The sequence below is a fragment of the Psittacula echo genome, assembly GCF_963264785.1.
Source record: "Psittacula echo genome assembly, chromosome: 2".
NCBI classification, from domain to species: Eukaryota; Metazoa; Chordata; class Aves; order Psittaciformes; family Psittacidae; genus Psittacula; species Psittacula echo.
The window spans coordinates 72,286,447-72,296,345 of NC_137737.1; positions in this window are offsets into that span (position 1 = coordinate 72,286,447).

A 9,899-nucleotide genomic window follows, 5' to 3' on the forward strand; every position below is an offset into this window, starting at 1 on the left:
TTTCACCATTGCCTCTTCACTATGTTGTCCACCTTGTTCCTTCTCACTTTCTTTGTGAAGAGCAAATGTTTAAATCTGGATCAGGCAACTAAAGCAATGTCCTGATTTCTTCAGGTCTGCAAGACACAGAATTTCTCTCCGAGCTGGTGATGGCCAGTGCAGCAGAGGCAGAACTCAGACACTTTTCAGGTTCAAGCACTTCTGCTATTTGTCTCCAAAACGCATTAGCCTGTCTCTGTCCACGGTTAGGTCCTATTCATGTATCAGGGGACTGTTTATGTCATGTAAGTTTTGCACCTTCTCCTCCTGGTCTAATGTAGGTACCAGCCTTGGTACACAGTCATGAGGAAATTTTCTTTTAGTGGTGGTTGCAGCCATCTAGTAATGCACATTGCTAAATACCTTGTTGTGGGTCTAGGTAACACCTTTTGTCCCTCTCTTAGGTCCTCTTTAAGTCTTCCACTACACTGACAGCAAGATCTAAAGGCAGGCAGTACTCCTTACTATTTGCGCAGTGCCAAGCATGATGGGGCACCACCTTTGAAGTTCAGCCTCTAGAGAACACCACAATTCCTATAATTGTATATAGGATGGAATATGGGTTTTGCCAGTTGTGATTCTCACCCTAGAAACTGTAACACATTCAGCAGAACATAATTGTGGCAATCACTTATGCTAGGCTTTCCCGTAGGAAGCGGGTGTGCACTTTATTTCAGCCCAAGCCACCACATTCAAATTACTTTTTCTCAAGGAGGTGACTGAATCAGTTGTTTCTCACGCGCCTCTTACAGCCATTCATAGTTCTCTTGTAAAAGTGAAGGCTGAGCATTTCCAGTTTCTAGCACGGAGCATCTGGCTTCAGATAAAATCACTTTTAGAGCTAGACACCCTGCCTTTTCCCTTTCAAACTTCTCCTGGGTTTCACGATCTTTATGTCCTCAGAAACCAAAGCTATGGGTCAGGTCTTGTTACATCTCCAATAACTCAGTTTCATTTCCTTTTTTCACACATGATCAAGAGGTCTAGCCCTCTTCATGACTGTCCCCTCCCACAGAAAAACCCATGCGAGGAGTACCGAGAGAGGAAGACTTCAAAAACAGGGTGAGTGACCTCATCATGTATCTACTGTAGAGACGTCAGCCTCCAAGAAATAGGAAAGGTCAGAGCTGTTTAAGAGCAAGGGGTTTTTCACAACACAGCTGAAAACCCCAGGCCGGGTCTGACAAATTCATATTATCCTCATCCCTTGTCTCCTCTTTAACCCAAATATTTGGAGACCCTCCTTCCAGAGGAGTTCCTGACGAGTGATTTTTAGCATCAGTTGGCATCCTGAAGCACCAGTCACAGTAGCTTTCACCAGGCTTGGACTTTCCAAAGAAACTAGTAAAACAAATGACAGGCATTTGCATGGGGATAGTACAAAATCTTTTTTTCCTTTTAAACAAACCCATTTTTTTCTTCCAGAACTTCTCCCACCCCCACTATAACCAAGTTCTCATTGCACCACATTAATAATGTTATTATTAGGACCAATTAGCCCGGATGGTCACTGAGCTATGTGCGGTGGATGGGGGAGAGGTGGACAAGCCTCCTCTATGGTGGGGTATCAGGAAGGTGAGGAGCCAGGAGCTATGTCCCAGGTGCTGTGGGCTGGGGAGGGTGTTTGCCTAGTGTCCCTGGGCACAAACGCATGTCACCCATACCCGCAAACGAGACAGTGCCCATCTGAAGGGTGACTCTCAAGTCTCACTTTCCTTTAAAACCATCGCTCTACAAATAAAATGGCTTACCTACAATCCCCACACGGATACAGGCACCGTTTAAATATAGCAAACACTGATGTCTATCTGTAAATTACAAGGAAATGAATAAATTGAGGCGACATAAACCACAAAAAGGAAGTTTGAAATCAACACGGAGCTGTGATAGGTCGTCTCCTGCCGAAGCACCCTGACAAACCCTCACCATCCACTACAGGGGTGACACAGCCGCCGAACCCAATGCACCTGCCCGGGCTCCCCACATGCATGCCCACGTACTGGCGCTCGACAGGGATCTGGCCCACGTCTGGCGGTCTAGACCTGTGCCGGGGGGCACCAGTGCCCACGTAAAAGCCGAAGGCGCCCCGGGCATCCAGGATCCCTGCCGCGGGCAGGGACAGCATGGTGCTTTCTGGAAATCAGTGAGCTCATTTCTAGAGGCGGTGTGGGGTGTGCTTCAGCGCGGGGGGACCGGGAGGATTGATGCAGGAAGTTGAGGGGAAAGGTCTTATTTCTTTTCTTCTTTCTTCTTTTTTTTTCTACTCTGAAGCACAGTTCCTATGCTGTTTACCATCCTGCGGCCTGCTAGGTGCGGGTATTTGGCAAAGTTCTTTGGCTCATCTTCGTTTGTGTGATGAAGGCTGTTTATTTTTGTTTTCTTTGCAAAGTTGATATTAAAGCCAGAATCATAAGGTAAAACATGAAGGTTTTACATACAGCGTGTGTGCGTGTGTGTGCGGATGGCAAGCCACTACCACCCCTCTAAAATGGTGTTTTACACATATGGCCAGGTTCCCCCATGTGAGGGAGGGTGAAAGGAGGGTGAGAGGAAAGAGTGCTAATGATACCTATAGGTATTATGAGCATATTGGGCTGGGGAGAGGAGAGAATGAAACATCAAGCAAGCATGTGCACACTGGTGTCTGCAGCAGGCTCTTGACATGCATTAGACACTTAATTTTTTAACTGCACCTGGGGAAGATTGTCCATCAATGCCTTGTGTCCTATTAAACCCCAGAGGCTGCACTGTAGGACGCAGGCAGCTGATTGTGCTGATCCAAAATGCCGTCTTCCTGCGAAGTGTTATGAAAAACAAATCTCATACTCCAAGGGCTCCGATAAACCTGTTTCACCTCCTTCCACATGCTTGGCGTTCCCAGGACAAAAACTGTAGCATTGGTATCAACAACTCCTTCCCCTGGCCATCAGCTTGGGGACGTGGGCTCAACTCCTGGCAGGCTCATGTACAGCCCCTCCTTTCAGCCTCTCTGGTAAACCCCTGCGGAGGGGCTGGTGCTTGAATTAGTCTGGCAGGATGCAAGGATTATCAGCACTGCTCTTCACCATTCCAGCCAAGCTGCGTCTTCTCCAAGAAGAACTCCCCATCTTCAGATGGATGGGGCAGAGCAGGGTGGCTGCAGGCACAGCCCTGGTGGATGCAAGCAGCAGGTGTCGAGGAGGAGAGTTTGGCTGCCAGGTTTATCTGGGAATCATTAGGGCCATTTAGCACGTGCTGCTAAGGTGAATTAGCTTTGCCTTTCACAGAGGAAGGGGCAAGCAGGTCTGGAGGGAAGAAGCGGGTTTTGGCCAGGAGGAGTCATCCATTTCTCAGAATTAAGGTGGTACAGGCAGACGTGGGGAGCAGGCAGGCATGAAAAAGATTAAAATCAATGAATAAAGAAGCTCTCCCCAACCTCCACCCCTCCCCACCGAAAAAAGGAAGAGAGAAGCTGGAAAAAGAGGAGGGCAGGTATGAGCTGCACAGGGTAAGTTGGTTACGGGGTGGGGAGAAACGGGAGCTGTGATGGGGTCAGGAAGAGGTCTGAGGGGGTGAAGGAGGGACAACATCAGGGAGTGGGCCAGGAGCAAGCCTGGAGACCACCCCAGGAGAGGATGGAGGAGAGGACAGGGAGCAAGATGGCTCCCCAAAAGGCGTCGGTCATGGGGGAGGTAGCAGCGGGGCTGCTATGTGGATGTGTAAATGGAGGGCAAAGGAGGGTTTGAGGGATACAGTGGTGTGGGTCATGCTTGGAACAGGGAAGGAAGCTTGAAGAAGAGTTTGGAGGGAGGGAAGGAGCAGAAGGTGGCACAGCAAGAGGGACATTACAGCCTCTGTTGCTCTGGCAACCAAGAAGAAGGGAGGCCCCGAAAGAGGATGGAGGATGATAATGGTCAGAAATAAGGAGCTGGTTGTGTTCAGAGGGATCGGTGCTGTGCGGTTAGGCCTAGAGGAGCTGGAAGAAAAGGTTATTGGAATGTCTTGCCAGGAGGCTCTCAGCAACTCTGGGAGAATGAGAAATAGTGGAGCTTGAACTGGGATAGAGATAACCAGAATGCACCCAGTGCTACAGAGAGAGAAGAGCAGGAGACTCAAAGCTGTTGGAGAGGTCCTGGAAGAGCTTAGCTATGCAGAAAGGTAAGGGGAGGCTGAAAACAGCAGCAAAGCCATGACCATACAGCTGAGGTCATGGCAAGGCCAGGCAGAGAGGCAAGAAGACGATGCTGAGGGAGAGAAGAAGGTGGCCATAGAGAAGGAACTGAGACCCCAGAGATCAGATAAGGAGCAGTGTGCAGCCTGAAGAACGTTCGTAAGAGGAGTGAAAGTTAACAAGTGGTCCTGATGTGGTGATGCCTGAGTGAAACTGGGATGTTGAATAATTCCTCAGTTCCTCAACAAAGTCAAGCGAAGCTTCCTCGGCTTCAGGTCAGCATCTCCCCACAGCCACTCACGTGCTCCTCCTGCCCAGCTCTCTCCAGCTTCATGTTCAGAAGGAGAAGACAAAGGATATTACTTTTGGAACTAAGACAGCAATTCTTGCTCAGCCTGCAAGGAAGTCTCGTCAAGACTGCAAAGGGTTCATTGGGCCAGGAAGGCTGATTTTAAATAGCGAATAGTTCAACTGATCGTTGATTTTGTTGCCAATGATGCAGAGGTAGCAGCTGCTGTTGTTCACACTTCTTTTCTAGGAAGCGCCAGCCCCTTGGACTGGTGATGCCATGACTATGCTCCCAGCAGAAGGCATTGCTGTGAACTGCATGGGTGCAAGGAGGTGCGTGTGCCCAGCATGCACAGGATTGCTCTGAACCAGCCAGTCCAGCAGAGACTGGTCTTTTCCTTTCCATGAGCAGGCAGCCAACACCACACATTGAGTGTCTCCATCTCCTCCCGAGTCCCTTGCAGACACTCTGTGGACTGGGCTGGGGAAGCCACTGCTCCTCTACACTGTTCCACAGGCAGAGGAGAGAGGCTGAATCCACTGGGCAAAGGGTGTCTACATGATGCTTGAAAAGGATTCACACTAATGGCAGTGCCTATAAAACTTCTCCAAGCTCACAGCCCCTGTATTTTGGGTCTTATACAAGCATGGGGCAAGAGGGAAGGTTATCTTGCCCTCAATGTCTGTGGAAATGCTTGGTCAGGTTTGCCAAGGGGCAGAAAAAAGTCTATTGTAAGTCCAGAGTAAACCCATGATTAAAGACCATCCAAAGCCATCCTTCCACCCTGGAATAGTCCTGTGTTTATTTGTGAGAACTTACTTACCTCTGATTTTAAACACATTGAAAGCAGGTGGACTTAAAGATGAATACACAAAGAAAACGTGCCGTGTATTGCTGCTTCTGCTGGTGATTAACACAAAGGCTTTCTTTTCTGTCTGAGCAATATTGTGAGCTGTGTTCAGTTGTGTTAATGACAGCAGTAACAACAGCAATAAGTACTATTTTAGTGGAAACAGGTGTTGGGGAAATGCCTATAGTCTGAAAAGCTGGAATGGGGCAGAGCTGGGTGGGGAGCCTCGAAATCCTGATTCCACTGACTCTGTGGGCTGAGATTTCATCTCAGTATATATTAAAATCTGGGTTTTTGAGAAACAGAGACATCTTCAGTTATTTGGGAGTGGGACTGTGATGTTACCTAACTGCCAAGGACATCCCATGAACCTCACAGCTGCCTGCCTGTGTTTGGATGGCCAATTTGGAACTGAAGCAAATGATGCAGAGGAAAAATTATCTCACCATCTGATTTAGTCACTCCGTCAAGGTATTTGCTGCTTTGTATAGGATAACAAAAAAGCAATGGGCTGGGTAATTCAATTAAAAGGAAAGAGCTGCAGCCTAGGCACTGACAGCATGTGGGAGGAAGTGGTGGTGTTTCCACTGTGACTGGCAGTGAGCGACTAGCAAAAACAAGGTGGTTTGAGGAACGCTTGCGTGTTAATGGCATTTCCCTGTTCTGTTTGTCAAGCAAAGATGGGAATATAGAGTCAGAATTTACTTGAATCGGTTCTTTTACAAGAAAAGATGAGGGGGCTCCACGGGAGCAATGCTGAGGTGCTGCAGTGTGCAGGCAGCACCCTGAGCTTGCCTGCAAAGAGCGCGTGTGTGCAGCAGGTACTCAAGCAAAGTCTCTGTGGGTGAAACAGAAATAAAGCATTGCTGTGCAACATTGCTGTGTTGATTGGAGATGGTAGTTTGTCTGCTGGGGTGCTGAGTTGCTCTCACTGTGCCACAGTAGGGCTCGTACTGCCTGCTGCCAGCTGGTGTCTAGTACCTAGAATAAGGCTGCCCGTGGCATGGCTGATTCACTTCAGCCTTGCGGCTTGTTGCAGCCATGGGCTCAGCAATCTGGCTGCGGCGTCAGGCTGGAGTGTTTCCAGAAGTGATTCAGCCTCTCTGCCTGATGGCCGTATCAGGCATGATAACCCAACAGCGTGTAACAGCACCTTCCTCCGCCTGTGCTCTGTGTTCATCTTTCCCTTGTTATTGAGATAAAAAGGCCACCTGAAATGGTGCTGGGCACTCCACTGGATTGCCTATAGGATATTAATTCCCTTTTGACCACCTCAGATGACTTTGCATAAGGAGAAAATATTTCATTATCAAAACTCACATTAAAATGAAATTGAGCATAAATAATTAATTCCAGCCTTTCGGTGGCTTAACCTTTCAGTCAGTATTGAGAGAGACAGAACTGAAGAGCAGCCCGGAGAGGGACAGTTCCTGGGCTCCCCACCGCTTGTGGGAGGGATGGCATCCCTTGCCCGTCGCTGGGGTGTTTCATATTCGTGGCATGTCCTCCCTTCAGGTACTGGCTCCCTCTTCCATGAGTTGGGAGGGAGCCCAGCTGGTACCTTTGGTTTGGCAGGAGTATGGATTCATGATGCATGGGGTTCTGTGACAGCGTGCAGCAATGGAGGTGAGCATGTTGTGCATGGGAGGAGCACTGGACAGAAGGAGTCTGAGCCTTCCCCACCACTTACCTGCAGCAGTGAGGGGCCCTGCGTATGGCAGGTAGCAAACCCCTTGGCCCACCCATCACACAGGAGTCAGCGTGGTATTTATGTCCACCACATGTCTGCAGAGAACTGAGTGCGTGTGCAGAGGAGGCAGCAGGAGCTTCTCAGCACAGAAATTTGACCTATGTTTGATGATGAACCAGCTGACAAGTACGCGATGCCTTTCCCACTGGAGCAGAGGTTCCTCTGCAGCTCTGTGCTCCTACTTGCAGCTGAAAACTGCTTTCCCTGACTGGTACCAAACTCCTCCCTGTGGATCAGGGTCAGCCTTCTTATAGGTCTTGTTTCTCCTCAGATGCATAACAGTGCAGATTCTTTCCCCCCTGCCCCAGCTAATATATTTTGGGAATTTGAACAGAGGGGAGATGCTCAGGACTTACCTCTGTCATTTCAAAGATGAGTGCTGTGGCATAAATCTGGAAAAGCTCAGGCTTGAACTGGCATTACCTCTGGCCTCCCCTCTGCCCATCCCGATCTTCCCATGTTGGTGATATTTTTTGTCTGCATCTTGGTTCCAATTAGACTACAAATGCCTTGTCTTAGTGCATGTTCCTTTTCTCTACCACTAAGCACCATGAACCAACAGGCCCAGCTGGCAGCTGTGTATGGTGCTACACTACAAGTACTGGAAAGCTTCAGGGTGCATGTAACATTGCAGACAAGAACTAGCATTGCTATGGCACGATCTGCTAGAAATAACCAGTCACACACTCGCTGGCATACTGTAGGGCACAACCCTCCGGGGCTTGCTGGGTGTCTTGGAAGACAGAGCCTGCAAGCATGTCCTGCAACAGCCTCTGCCACCAGCTGCAGGGTCATTGATTCCCAGGAAAACAGTGAGAGGAGAGGCAGGGAGTCTCCTGTGCAATCAGAGATGCCTTCATAACACTGGAATGAGCATCCGGATCCCTTGAGGTAGTTTCATATGTAAAAAATACCACAACCCAAGGATGTACCCAAAGCAAAGTTAGCAAGAGCATGGCCATGCGATGGACATGGCTGTATTGCACAGCTTTAGTTGCTGAAGGGCTTTTCTGTCTTGTGGTCTCCAACCATGTTCACAGACAATGGTTTTCATTCCCACCCTTGGGAAGTGCATCTCCTGCTGCTCTCTAATGGGGTTTGCATGAGCTGGGCACCGCTGGGTAGGTACCAGGATGCTTCACCTCCAGGTAAAACCTTTGTGGTTGTTGTGAGCCAGCTGTACAGACACACACTACTTGACCACATTCACTTACACAAAAAGGCAGTTCCTTTTGCTCTGTGGTTGGCATCAGGAACTTTGCACCAGTGATTTTTTTAAAGCTGCTGTTTTCTCTTACCCTGTTATAAGCATTATTACTTCTCGCTCTCCCCAATCTCCACCCCCACCATGTTTTATTCTCACTTACTGCTTCTGCCTCCTTGCTTTAGCCACTACTGGGTGAGGAGGGACGAGGCTCAGGCAGGGAGGCAGGCAAGGAGGCTTGCTGGCATTCATTTTGTTGCAGCAGTGGCATTGTCACTGCCTGTGCTGCTTTGACTTTGGGTTGTGTCTCACACAGATGGGAAAACAAACCCACTGATGTTTGAATGGCCCTGTGCCATGTTAAACCCCTCTCTGGCTCCTGGGATGTTGGAAAGCCCTTGTCCTGGGTGATGGGAACATCCCTGGCCCCGTGGTCCCCAGCACCTCACCACTCTGTGGCCCAAACCATGCCTGTAGCAGCAGCATCATTTTTGGGAGTTGAGCTACATCCCAAATGGGAGAGTGTTTGCGTTTTCTCTTTCTTGTTTTCTTTTGGTTTCTTCCACTGTCATCACAGGTCTGTCTGCTTTGCCTCTGCCTGTCAATACACTGGGGCTGCTGGACAATGAGAATCCTGTTTTGCAGGCGAAGCAGTGAGTTTTGCGACATTTGGGCTTTGGGCTTTTTACTTTTATTTTTTTAATTCAGGGAGGCGTAGAGATGAAGCAAAATTTCAGTCAGGTTTTTCCTGGGGAAAAAATCCTCCAATAAAGATGGAAAAAATAAAATAAATAAATAAATATGTATATATATAAATAAATAACAACAAACTTGGACAGTTCTCCACGCCAATAGGGAAGATGGAAACCACGGGGTGGATGCTGGCCCAGCCCAGTCTCCTCAGCTACCTACGCACTATGGTGTTGACATCCGTGCCGTGCACGGGTGCCACAAAGGCATTGGGATGCTCAGAGACCTCTGTGTCCCTTGAGGAAGGCTGCCCATGGCTAAGGCTGAGCAAGGCAGGCTTGAACTCGATGGAGGAGAGGCTCGGCGGTGGGGAGGACACCCCTTCACCCGCACCAAGGGTGGTGATGTTGAGGCTCAGTCACACTGGTGGCTATAAGGAAAACTGTGCCTGGCTCCTGGCAGCCATGTAGCAGTTGTGCATGGCAGTGCAGCAGGGCTGAGCCGGCTCAGAGCATTGCCTGTCTTTGTCTAAAGACAGAAGGCTTATTCAGAAGCAGAACTGAGGTGTCACTCGGCTTTACTCCAGCTCTTTCAGATGTAGTCCCCGTTTCTCGTGGATTTACTTCAGCAGTTACTATATGAATCGCAGCTCAAAAGTCGTGGTGGGGGGAGCATTGCTGGCCAGGCTGAAGCTCCTGGTTTGCTGCTGGATGTGAGGAGTTCCCTCTGCAGGGGTTGTGTCACAGAGCACCCTTCATCCACCGCATGGTTGTTGGGGTGTGCGGGGGGGCTAATGTCACTTAAATGAAATCCGTATCTCTTCTTTTTACCCATTAGCATTTTAATTAGTGTTTTCCCTAACTAAACTCGGCCGTTCCCTTCCCCCTTCCTCTTTCCCTTTCCCTTTCCTTTCCCCTTCCCTTTCTC